Genomic DNA, 13,977 nt, shown 5'->3' with positions numbered 1-13,977 from the left:
AGAAGGTACTTGTCAGTGTTATCTAATTGGTTTTTCTCTTGTTCTTTCCCCACCTCCTGGGTGTTCTGATGTCCGGTATTAAGAATGAGCCCTCTTTCACAGATCTGTAAATTGATGCACAGTTTTGTTGTTATTGATTGTTTGCTTTTGAACACAGTGGTCTGAGGTTTTATGGCAAGTCCATTCTGAATACAGAGATTGAGCCTCAAGTCTTCTCTGAGATGTCACCTGCGCATTAACAAAGGCAATGTGGACCCGGGGATGATGGCCCAAGAGGAAGTTGGAAGATGGGGGCAGTCTGCTTTGGCTCTGCCATTACTGGTTGGATGGCTTTGGACAGTTCACTCATTTAAGCATTTTACGGACCACCTACTAGGTGTCGGTGCTCGGCTAAGTGCTGGGACAACACAGATGAGTAGGACAGTGCCTTGTTCTTAACAAACTTCCTGTTTGGCCTGCGGACTCAGACCTAGAAAGCAACGAGCTCAGGAAAATGCTGTGGTGCTTTGTGGGAAGTCTGTGCGGGGAAAGCGGGAGCCCAGAGCAGGGAGGGACAACATGGTCTTTGATGCCACTGGAAGGCTTCACGGCAGGAGTGATTTGAGGTTGAGTTTTGGGGAAAAAAAGTAATATTATCGAGGGATTACGGCATGATAAAGAGTTTGGACTTTATGCCCCTATTAATTTTCTGGTCATGGGAGCCAGTGAAGGGTTTTAAATAGGATACAACACAGTCATTTTTGCATTTTAGATAAGTGTGGAGGTCGAGTTGACTTCATCTCTGGGAGCCTCACTCTTATCTGTAAGATGGACCCACTTCTCTTGCCTCATAAGTTCGTTTGGGTCACGTTTCTGTCTTTGAAATACGTTGAGAATAGATGATATGCAGTCATGGCTTTCTGAGCCCTTACTCCTCAGAGCAGCCATGTGATGGTCAGTATTGCTATTACATGCATTTTATAGGGGGACTGACCCAGGGACACAGCTAGCACTCGTGGTGCAGTCAGAATCGGAACTCAAGTCTGACAGATTCTGGAGCTACCCCCCAGTGTTGGCGAGTCTTTCGTCCTCATCTCCTGCCCGAAACATCTTATCTGGTGGCTGTATGTTGCCTCCAGTGACCTTAGCAAAGCATTGATGTAGCGGAAAGATTAAAGATCAGCACCAAACAAATGTGCCATTATTTACAGCTGTTTAATCTTTGTCTCTGATAATGTGGTCTTTTATCATTAAATAGATCCAAATTTATGGAGTGGGGTATGTGACTTTAATTCTTCTGTACTAACTGGGTGTTATAAACAGTATATGATTCTGTGGGCACAGACATAAATCTTCCTTCCAGTGGTAACAGAAAATCAATCATAACTCCGACCCCATCCTTTTGGGGAGTTCTTTAGAAGATCCATATTATGAATAGGTAAAAATAAAATTGAAGAGGATATAATGAGACAGTTTAAAGCAAGGGAAAGACCTTGGACAGGGTAGGCTTGTCAAGAGGAGTTGCCAAAGAACGGAAGAGACAAAGGTAAGGAAGTAGGCTTGGCGAAGTCAGCACACTCTGCTTCTTGAAAAGACAGTCTGGAAAATACCCTACAAGTTCACACACAGGCAGTTGCAATCCAAGGACACGTGAACAGCACCCATTAGGTAAAAAGTTGATTCATTATATTTTCTCTGTAGTAGGTCATTGCAGGGTGGAAAAAGGCCACATTATCTGCTGACTGTGAATGAATGCCTTCAGGTGTTGCCGCTTGAAGATTCAGGAGGTTCAAGAAGAATAATTAAAATAAAACACCGTTCCATGTTTCAACCTGTGTTCAGTGTGCCAAAAAATAGCCCTGAAAAATGCCAGGGTTACACATTTCATGGTCTGGGGGGAATGTTGTGATCAGCCTTCAGCTGCTCATAAAAAATAAATACTGCTCTGTTCTTATTTGAACCATTTCTTGAAGATCTCTTAGAATAGATTTGTAGCTGAAATTTCACCTCATCTTGAAGAATAAGAATAAGAATAAGAAGAAGAAGAAGAAGAAGAAAAGGAAGGAAGGAGGAAAGGAAGGAAGGAAAGAAAGAAAGAAAAGCCTGTGCCTTACTTAAAACATGAGGCATGTCATGCCAGAGTAAAATAATGGAATCAGAAGGAGAAAATGTTCCATTGAGATAAAACAGCTGTCTTTTATACTCACCACTTAAGTATAATTCACCTGCTGTTTGTAGGTTATGCTTTAATGGGAAGGAATATTAAGGGAATGAGAAAGAATTTCTTATTAAATGAAAGCTCATTGCAAAAAATATATATACCCCCAGTCGAAGCAGCTGTTTGAGAAGAGCAGGTTCCGGAATGTGAGTGAGAGTATATCCCCCAAGATCCTGCCACCTGGCGTGTGGGAAGAATGGAGTAAATACAAGATGTGCCGAGCCATCAACGGAACAGGCCTCGGGCCTTCCGTGTGCAGTTTTGTGGGTGTCACCGCCCAGCTCATTGGTTCTCAAACGTGGATGTATCTTGGAATCACCTGGGGAGTTTGGCGCGGGGTAGGGGGGGGCGTAGGAAAAGTGGGCTGCCGGGTTCCACACCCAAAGATTCTGATTTAATTGCTCTGGGCTGTGCCCTGGGCATGGGGATTTTTAAAAGGTCCCCCAAAGTCTCATGTGAGCAAAATTTGAGGACCACTGGCCTAAATGATGACTAATTTCTTTCTCTCCTTGTGTTCTTTGCAGCTAGGGCCATTTACTATGGGAACTTGTTTAGAAGCCTCAGTCCTTCAAAGCCAGACTCATAGAGTATGTAACTAGGTCTTTAGGTTAATAAATTCTTCTCTTTAAGGGCTAAAGAGTAACATTCCAATGTTCTTTTGAAAAATGAGCCTCGTTGAAAAATGAGATTTTTTTTTTTTCCATCACAGAGAAAGTGTAAGTATCTTCTCTCTGAACTTCATAGTAGGAAAAAAGCAAAAAGAAAATGAGTGCATCCAGATGCAGGCAGAGTTCCCAGTTCTGTAGGTGGGGAGATGGGTGAGCTTTTGTTGACCAAGTTGTTTTGGGGGATTGAGTCCTGACCCTAATTTCATGCTGTTAAGAAAAGAAGAAAGGAAGGAAGAAAAAGAAAAGAAATAGAGCTACATTCTTGATTAGGTCAGGCAATCAGAACCACATATCCCAACTCAAGTGGGAGCTTTTCTTTCCATTTTGGGATTTCCAGGGAAAGCCAGACAGTATGGTACAACATAAATAAGAAATGTGGTTTTCAAAGTTAGTACTTTGCTGATGATAAGTTTGGACCTTCAATAATTCACTTAACTTTTATGCGATGGATTTTCTAAAGTATGAGTAATACTATCCCTCTGTCTTCTACTCCAAAATAAGATACACTTTGTTGAAGGACATTTAATTAACCCTAGAAGCTCTTCCCTCCCAAACCAGTACATTCTCATGGAGTGATTGAGAATGGGAGTCTTGACTTCAACACCAGCCAGAGAGGAAGTTGGCAAGTCACGGGGGTGGGGAGTGGTGTCCAGGTGGAACCGAGACAAAAAGCAGGCTTGGTGCTCCTCAGACGGATTGTGCCCACAAATCTAGAGATGCTATGAAAATAAAGATTCTGATTCAACAGGTCGAGGGAGGGGCCCGAGAGAGTCTGTGTTTCCCACAAATACCTTTCCAGGGATGCCGATGACGCTGATCCCTGGGTCACGCTTTGAGAGGCCTGGCGGTGCAGAGCAGCTCTGTGCTTGGGGGAGTGCTTTTCTTAGGGCAGCTGGAAGAGAGCACACCACGGCCCATGAAGACGGTGTTGTATTGCTATTGTATAAGCAGCGGATGAATGAAGCACAGACATGAGGATCATCTTGTGTCTTTGAGTTCATGTGGCTCCCAGCCCCTTGCTGTGACCAATGCCTATTTATGTTCTGGACTACCCTTTTTATAGATACTAATTTTTATATACTTTCCATTTTCTGTATGACCTTCAGGGGAGCCCGAGTATAAAAATTTAGTTTTTTTCCATTAAATTTTCCCCCCATTTTTATTGAGTTGGTGTGTCGGCCTCTCATCTTTCTCTGTGGTTCATCCTAACATATCTCTTGAATTTTTGTTACCGACATATATAACAAGGTCTCTTTTATCTGGTGCCTGTGACAGTGATGTTTTTAAAAAATTCAGTAGATAAGTGCTAGAATTATTCAAAATAATCATCTAGTTGACCGCATCCTCATTGGGTTATAAGTGGAAGTGGTGGGATAAAAAATCAGCCAGCCAACATTGTTATAAATAAGATGCTCTAATTATATATTTTTTTGCCCAACTGATAGACCTTTGTTTTGCTGCTGTAAATCAGTGGCTGTGTTGTGTTTCCCTGATCACTTCATAATGTTCTTACACATTATTTAGGTTTGTAAAGTTTAAGAATAGATGTAATCTCATGTGTTCTAATTTGAACATGGAGTTTGGAGAGGGAAGAGAGTTTTAAAAAAATATGACTGTGACATGTTTTTTATAAACATGTGACAATGGAACCAGTAATTATGCTGGTGGTGTGTGTATATTGTACCTTGTCAACAGAGAGCTTTTATGTTTGGGTATTTCCGTGGTATTTTCTTTCTTTAAAAAAATTAGAACTGATGACGTCTCTGGGAAGACTTTAAACACATTCTGGTTTAAAATAGACCACTATAGGGGCACCTGCATGGCTCAGTTGGTTAAGCATCTGGCTTCGGCTCAGGTCATGATCCCAGCGTCCTGGGATTGAGTCCTGCATTGGGCTCATTGCTCAGTGGGGATCCTGCTTCTCCCTCTGCCTCTCCCCCACCTCCCCCTGCCGTGTGCGCCCTTTCTCGAATAAATAGATAACATCTTAAACAGGCATAACGTAAAATAGTCTTCTATAACTAGGCTTCTTCTTGAAGTTTCTATGGTTTTCTCTCAGAACTGCAGACCTTTTGAAGTATCAGCTGATTTTCACCTGCCACAGTCCATTGCTTCTTCATTCTCTGAGCCAGTGATTCCTGAACATCAGAGTCGCCTGAAAGTCGAATGACTACAGAACGGCTGGGCTCCATTACCAGGGTTTCTGATTCAGGAGGTGTGCGGTGATGCCCGAGATCCTGGATTTCTCCTGTATGGCCAGGGAATGCTCAAACTGCTGGTCCGCCCACCCCACTTGGAGAACCCTGCAGGTGAATTGCGAAGTGTGGTCTGGAACCAGCAGTGTGTATCATTGTTCCTGGGGGTCTTGTCAGAAATTCAGGAGCTTAGGCTCCAGCCCGGACTGACTGACTGAATCAGAGTCTGTGTTCTTACCAAGGTCCTATGTGATTTGCGCGCACATTGGAGTTTGAGAAGCCCTGCACTGAGTTACAGAGTTACGCCGTAAACACTCTGATGATAGCATTAAGATTTTACGGGCACAGAGGCAACAGGAAAGAGGAAGTCCTAAAGAAATTGGAACTCCTTGGTACTTAGTAAATCTCTCTCACAGTATCTTCTCTGGCAAGCTGAGGTCAACCCGACTGTGGTTGAACTAACTGAGAGGAGTGCAATTCTATAGCATTCCGGAAAGTAATTTCTAATTATTCCTTTAATTCTAAAGAAAAATGACTCGTACCTGGGCGCCTGGGTGGCTCCTTTGGTTGAGCGACTGCCTTTGTCTGGGGTCAGGATACTGGAGTCCCGGGATCAGGTCCTGCTTCAGGCACCCTGCTCAGCGGGGGCTCTGCTTCTCCCTCTGACCTTCCCCCTCTCATGCTTGCTTGCTCTCATTCTCTCTTGCTCTCAAATAAATAAATGGAATCTTAAAATAAATAAATAAATAAAACCACTTACCTAAAAAGCATCATAGTATTTACAAATTGCTTCTCATAACAAAGCTTGCACAAATAATCAGATTCATTCATTGTGTGTTCTGCCAACAAATTTTGGAAATACTCGAGAGAGCTTAGTGGGCAGATGGGCCTAGAGATCTGGGAGTTGTTAGGGGCCAGACCACTGCAGGTTCTTATCCAACCATCTATCTCTCTTTCTTTCTTTCTTTTTTTTTTTTTTAATTTTTAAATTTTTGAGTAATTTCTACACCCAACGTGGGGCTCAAACTTATAACCCTGAGATCAAGGGTTGCATGTTGTACCAACTGAGCCAGCCAGGTGTTTCTCTTCTCCACCTTTCTCCACAGCCACCAGACTATGTAGTAAAACCTAAATGTTTGTAATTATAATCCAGAGACATTGTCTAATCTAGCAGAAAGTAAACAATAACAAGAAAAGATTTTCTGGAATAGTCTGTTACTCAGAACCAAAAGAGCTCCCTTCCTGAACAAATGAAGAGTCTAATGTATTTTTTCTTTCAATTTGATTACATCACCAACCTTTGGAACTCTGAGGTGTTACTTCCTTAAAAGAGGAAAGTAGTATCTGACATTGGCAAATATATTTTTTTTGCCCCAGGTTTCCAGGAGTTATAAGTGGAAAAAAGAGGAGTAGAGGAAGAGAGAAGCAGTATGGAAAGACAATAAAAGGATGGAGATTTTGCAAAAATTTTTTGTATTCTTTAGTTGCAAACAATGCCCCAAAGAAAGCAGGCTACATCTTCCTGAGGTTATCTATTTAACATGAAGCCTTGTGGCAGGAATTGTTATATAATCTAACTAGTAATTAATATTAAACATCATATTTATATTAAACACAGACCATTTATGAACTAGGAAGTAACAGGAGTACAAGATACAATGTAAGAGGGGCTTCTGGGTGGCTTGGTCTGTTAAGGGTCGGACTCTTGGTTTTGGCTCAGGTCATGATCTCAAGGTAGTGAGATAGAGCCCCTTGTCAGGCTCTACGCTAGGCTTGGAGCCTGCTTAAGATTCTCTCTCTCCCTCTATCTTTGCGCATTCCTGCCTCCTTCTTATAAAGGAAATTTGGTCTTGGTGACTGGCTGCTTTGGGGGTTGTATCCTTAGACCCCTGGAGTTTTATTCATTTTCTCCTATACAGACTCATGGGTGGGAAACTTTAAGAAGCATGTCTTAAGATACCAGGTCATCTTTTTAAAAAATACCTCTATTGAGCTATACTTGGTTCGTAATACGCTGCACATATTTACAGTGTGCATTGGTAAGTTTTGACGTACACCTGTGAATCCATCCTAACAATCAAGATAATGAAGAGACCTGTCACCTGCAAAAGCGTCTTCCTTCTCCTTTGTAATCTCCCCTTTCATCCCTCCCCACCCTGCATCAAGTAGGCAAGCGACCTCTAATCTGCCATCTGTCACTACAGATTACTTTGCACTGTCTGGAATTTTTATATAAGTGCAATCATACAGTATGTACTTTTGGAGGGAGCTTGTCTGGCTTCTTTCATTCAGTAAAATGATTTTAAGATTCATCCATGTATGCAAGACGTAGACGTGCATAGAGTTGTATTAACCCTTCAGTCCCCTTTATTGCTGGGTGGTATTCTATTAAAGGGATATATTGCACTTTGTTTTCCCATTCACCTTTTGATGGACATTTGGTTTTGTTTCTCTTTTTAAAGATTTACTTATTTAAGACAGAGAGTGCACACAAGCAGAGGGAGGAGCAGAGGGAGAGGAAGATTCCCCACTGAGCAAGGATCCCGATGTGGGGCTCAATCCCAGGACCCTGGGATCATGAGCTGAGCTGAAGGCAGAGGCTTAACCTATTGAGCCACCCAAGTGCCCCTTGATGGACAATTGAGTTGTTTCCAGTCTATGGCTGTCAGAAACGAAGCTGCTTTGAACATTTGTGTACAAATGTACTTATGGTCCTATGCTTTCATTTCTCTTGGGTCAGTGCCTAAGATTGTGATGTTTAATTTTTAAGAAGCTGCCAAAAATGTTTCCCAAATTATTCGTACTGTTTTACATTTTCACCAGCAACATGGGAGCTCCAGGGGCTTCACCTCTTTGCTAAAAGTTGGTATGATCTTCATAAATTTTAGCCACGCTACTAGGTGTGTACTGGCAGTATCTCTTCAGAGATTTCATTTCCCTACTGACTCACGTTTTTGAGTGTCTTCTTGTGTTCTTCTTCGCCATTAATACATCTTCTTTAGTGAAATGTCTGTTGAAGTCTTTGCCCAATTTATTGTTGGTTTGGTTATATACTCATTACTGAGTTTGGAGGGTTTCTAAAAAATATGTTTAAGATATAAGCTCATTGTCAAGTATGTGATATGCAAATATTTTATCACAGTCTCTGACTTGTATTTTCCATTTTTTGACCAGGTCTTTGGAAGACAGATATTTTTTCATTTTAGAATACGCTTTATCCATTATTCCTTTTATGGATTGCACTCTTGGTGTTATATCTAAGAGGTACTGGCCTGATAAGATTGTCTCATTGGTTTTTCTCGAAAAGCTGTAGTTTTACATTTAGAGCTGTGGTGTCTTTTGAATTAATTTTTGTATATGAGGCAAGGTATGTATAGGGGTTCATTTTTTAAATATATGGATTTCAATTTATTCCAGAACCATTTATTTATTTATTCAATTTATTCCAGAACCATTTGTTGAAACAAACTTCTTTCTCTACCAAATTACTTTTATACCTTTATTTAAAATTAGTTGACCAAATATGTGTGAGTCTGTTTCTGGACTGTGTATTTTGTTGTATTGATCTGTCTTTTTTAAAACATATTTATTTATTTAATTAATCTGTACACCAACATGGGGCTTGAACTCATGACCCTGAGATCAAGAGTTGCATGCTCTTCTGACTGAGCCAGGCAGGCGTCCCTATTTGTCTGTCTTTATGCTAATACCCTCTGTATTGATTATTGTAGTTTGAGAATAAGTCCTCGGGTCATGTAGTGAAATTCCTCCAGATTTGTTCTGCCTATTGTTTTGGGCATTCTGGGTCCTTTGTGCTTTCACAGGAATTGGTAATCAGCTTGGCAACTGCTACAGAAAAGCCTGATGTTGAATCTAGATCAGTTTAAAGAGAATTAACATCTTAATGGTACTGAGTCTTCAATCCATGAACATGTTCTATGTGTCCATTTATTTAGGTCTTGAATTTCTTTCAGCAATGTTTTGTAGTTCTTAGAATACAGGTTTTGCAATTTTTTGGTCAGATTTATCCCTCAGTATTTCAATGTGTTTATGATATTGTAAATTGTGTCTTTTAAATTTTAATTTCTGATTGTTTGCCAAGATAAAGAAATGAAACTGATTTTTATTTATTCATGTTGTATCATGCTGTCTTGCTGAATTCACTTATTCTAGAGGTGTTTTTTTATTTTTGTAGATGGGCATTTTTTATGAAGATAGTCATATTGTGCAAATACAGTTTTACTTCTTCCTTTCCAATCTGATTACATTTTACTTCTTCTTGTTTTCCTTTCTGACTAGACCTCCAATACAGTGTTAAATAGGAGTAGTGAGATGGGGCACCTGGGTGGCTCAGTTGGTTAAGTATCTGACTCTTGATTTCCGCTCAGGTCATGATCTCAGTGTTGAGATCGAGCCTCATGTTGGGATCCGTGTCGGGTATAGAGCCTGCTTAAGATTCTCTCTTGCCCCCTCCCCACCCCGTTCTTAAAAAAAAAAAAAAAAGTGGTGAGAGAACAATCTTGCCTTGTTCCTGATCTTAGAAGAAAAGCATTCAGTCTTTTAGGTATGATAGTAACTATGGAGTTAGGGTTTATTTTTTCCTCTTTTTTATAGATATTCTTTATTAAGCTGAGGCGGTTCCTTTCTATTCCTAGTTTGCTGATAGATTTTACCAAGAAGTGATACTAGATTTTGTCAAATGCTTTTTCTGTGTTTACTGAGATGATCATATGACTTTTTTTAGTTGTAACAAGTTACTATGGTAAATTATATTGATTTTGCTAATGTAAAATCAACGCTGCACTCCTAGAATAAACTCCACTTAGGCCTGTCTTATCTTTTACATTTATTATTAGATTTGATTGGTTCAACTTTTTTTTGTTAAGAATTTTTGCATGTATAGTCCTGAAAGATACTGGTCTTTAGTTTTCTTTCCTAGTATATCTTTTTCTAGTTTTGATACTGGAGTGATCCTGGTCTCATAAACTAAATTGGAAAACATTCTCCCTTCTTCAATTTCCTAGAAGTTTTGTGTATAATATTATTTTTATTTTAATTGTTTGCTAAAATTCACCACTGAAATTATCTAGGCTTGGAGTCTTTGAAGGGTAATTTTTACTTACAAGTTCAGGTTTACTAATAAATGTAAGATTATTCAGATTATTTTTTCTTTTTCATTGGTCTTTGTTAATTTGTGTCTTTCAGGGAATTTGCAACTAAATTATTGAATTTATTGGCATAAAATTATTTCTTCTGTCCATTTATTATACTTCTAATATTTATAGACTGTAGTAACATCACCTTTCTTATTCCTGATATTGGTAATATGTTTTCTTCCCTCCTTTTTTCCTGATAATGCTGATTAGAGATTTAGCAGTTCTGTTGACCTTCTGAAAGAACTAGCTTTTGGTTTAATTGAAATTTCTCTATTTTTTTTTCCTATTTAATTGATATTTTTCTCGATTATTTCCTTTCTTCTAATTGCTTTGGGTTTCATGTGCTGTTCTTTTTCTAGTTTCTTAAGGTGGAAGACACTGAAGTTATTAATTTGGGACCTTTCTTTTTGTTTAATATAAGCACTTAGTATTATAAATATTCCTCTTTCTTAGCTTTAGCAGTGCCCTACAAATTGTAATATGTTATTTTCATTTTCATTCAGTTCAAAATACCTTCTCATTTTCCTTTTGATCTCTTTGACTCATGGTTTATTTATAGGTGTTTTATTTATTTTTCAGTTATTTGGGAATTTCTCAAATATCATTCTGTTATTGATTTCTAATTTAATTCCATTATGGTCAGAGAACACATTTGTATAACTTGAATCCTTTTACATTTATTGATATGTTTTATGGCCCCGAATGCGATCTAGCTTGGTAAATGTTTCCTGTGCACTTGAATGGGTAGTGCTCTGTTGTTGGGTGTAGTGTTCTTGACATTATGTCAATTTTGTTGACAGTGTTGTTCAAGGGTCCTATCTTTACTAATTTTTTAAAGATTTTTTTTTTTTTTTATTCATTTGAGAGAGATACAGAGACAAAGACAGAGAGATCACAAGCATGGGGAGAAGCAGAGGGAGAGGGAGAAGCAGACTCCCTGCTGAGCTGGGAGCCTGATTGTGGGGCTCTATCCCAGGACCTGGAGATCACGACCTGAGGCGAAGGCAGATGCTTGACCATCTGAGCCACCCAGTCGCCCCTCTTTACTGATTTTTCTGTCTACTTATTTTATCAGTTATTGAGAGGAGGTTGCTAAGATCTCTAATTGTGGATTTGTCTATTTTTCCTTACAATTCTATCACTTTTCTTCATGTATTTTTTAAAAAAGATTTATTTATTTATTTATTTATTTGACAGAGTTGGGGGGAGAGAGAGAGAGAGAGATCACAAGTAGGCGGAGAGGCAGACAGAGGGAGACGGGGAAGCAGGCTTCCTGCTGAGCAGAAAGCCCGATGCAGGGCTCGATCCCAGGACCCTAAGATCATGACCTGAGCTGAAGACAGAGGCTTAACCCACTGAGCCACCCAGGCGCCCCTTCTTCATGTATTTTAAAGTTCTTTAGATGTCTAAATAGGGTTGTTACATTCTCTGATTAATTAACCCCTTTATATGAAATTATTCCCTTTACCTTGGTAATATTCCGTAATTTAAAATCTACTTTGTTTGCTATTAATACAACCTTTAAATGTCTTTAGATTAATGCTTATATAGTATATTCCCTTATATTTGTGATTTCATAGTTAAAGTGGTTTACTTATAAGAAACATGTGGTTTTCATCTTATGTGTTTTCACATTTAGTAACCTCTTTTAATTGGGATATTTAGACTATTTACATATAATATAATTATTGATTTGGTTGCATTTAAACCAATCACTCAACTATTTGTTTTATGTTTCTCTAACCTGTTCCTCATTATTCTTTTCCTCTTTTCTGCCTCCCTTTGAGTGATTGTTCTTTTTTGATTCTGTTAGTAGTTACTTTAGCATTTGTAGTATACATCATTGTGATGGTCAACCTTCACATTATATTATACTATTTACTGTATTGTGTAAGAATCTTTAAATGAGTACGTTGCTATTTCTTTACTCCTGGTCTTTGTGCTATTGTTTCATATGCTTTATTACTTCTATATTTGTTATAAGCCCCACCATTCATTGGCAGTGTTTTTGTTTTAAACAATCAGTTGCCTTTTGAAAAGATTTAAATAATAAGAAAAAGGTCATATATATTCATCTACAGAGTTATTGTATAACTCTGTAGTGCTTTTTATTCTTTTTATTCTTTAGTATATATCCAGAGTTTCTTCTTGTTTCACTTTCCCCCTGCCTAAATGGCTTCGTTTAACATTTCTTACAGTACTGGTCTGCTGGCAGTGAATTCTTTTAGTTTTTGTATGTCAGAAAAAGAATTTCACTTAGTTTATAAAAGTTATTTTCACTGGATATAAAATTCTAATTTGACAGGGTTTTTTTTTTTTTTTTTCCTTTTAGCACTTTGAAGGTGTGGCTCCACTGTCTTGCCACTTGCATTGTTTCTGATGAGAAATCTACTGTCATCCTTATCTTTGGTCTTCTGTCCCTAATGGGATTTCCACCCCTTCTGGGTGCATCCACAGTGTTTTGTTTCTGTTTTTTTGTTTTGTTTTGTCTTTTAATCGCTTTTCCCCCAAAAAGTTTCACTCTGATGTGCCCAGGCATGGCTTTCTTTTTATGTCCCTTGCTTGATGTTTAAAGATCTTCTTAAATATGACAATGTTTGTCTTTTTTAATTGAGTTTTTTTATTTTAACTCCAGCATTGTTAACATACAGTGTTATGTTAGTTTCATGTGTACAATATAGTGATACAACAGTTCTGTACATTACTCAGTGCTCATTGTGATGAACATGCTCTTTAATCCCCTTCACCTATTTCACCCATTCCCCCCCCCCCCAAAATTTATGTCTCTAACCAAATTTGGGAAATTGTATCTTCAGATAATCTCTGTGCCTTGTTCTTTATCTCTCCTGTTCTCTCTTCTCCTTCTTAGACTTTAATTGCTAAGCATGGATAGACAGTCTCTTTCATAGGTCTCCAAGATTCTCATTTTTTCCAGTCTTTATTTTTCTCTGTTTTATAGAATGAATAAGTCTATTTTGTCTTTGAGTTTATAGATTATCTTCTGTTCTTTTTGTTCTGCTCTTAAACCCATTCAGGAGAGGTTTACATTTCAGATTTTAATTTTTCATTTGGTTCTTGTCATTAGGAGTGTATTTTGTTTGTCATGTGTATTGATTTTTGTGCTAAGATATCATGTGCATAGTTTTAACAGGCTTTTAAAATCCTTGTTGGTTAATTCTAATGTGTGTCATCTTGGGGTCAGTCTTTTTTATTGCTTTTGAGTTTTCTCTTGAGTACTGGCTGTATTTTCTTGTTTCTCCACATGTGTAAACATTTTAGATTATTACCCAGATGTTGTGAATGATATAGTGTAGAGACTCTGGACTGTTATTCTTTTTTAAAGATTTATTTATTTATTTGAGAGAGAACCACACACACACTTGCCTGAGTTGTAGAGAAGGGGAGAGAGAGAGAGAAAGAAAATCTCAAGCAGACTCCATGCTGAGTATGGAGCCTGATGCGGGGCTCTATCATGACCCTGAGATCGTGATCTGAGCCAAAACCTAGAGTCAAGCTCTTAACTGACTGAGCCACCCAGGAGCCCCTGGATTCTGTTATTCTTGAAAAATATTGATTTGTCTTGTTGTATGTCATCAGGCAGTTTTCTTGAGTTCATTGTAATTCCAGCCCTTGTCGTTTTTGTGGTGGGCAGTAACTAAATCTCTTTACACTTTGTTTAGCCTTAGCTTATCTTGTAATCTTCCCCACACACAGTTAGTTACAGATTGAGGCAGAGTTTTTACACAAAACTTGGGGCTTCC

The sequence above is a fragment of the Lontra canadensis genome, unplaced genomic scaffold (genome assembly GCF_010015895.1).
Source record: "Lontra canadensis isolate GAN:19392208 unplaced genomic scaffold, GSC_riverotter_1.0 scaffold64, whole genome shotgun sequence".
Taxonomy (NCBI): Eukaryota; Metazoa; Chordata; class Mammalia; order Carnivora; family Mustelidae; genus Lontra; species Lontra canadensis.
Note: the sequence above shows the minus strand (reverse complement) of the source record.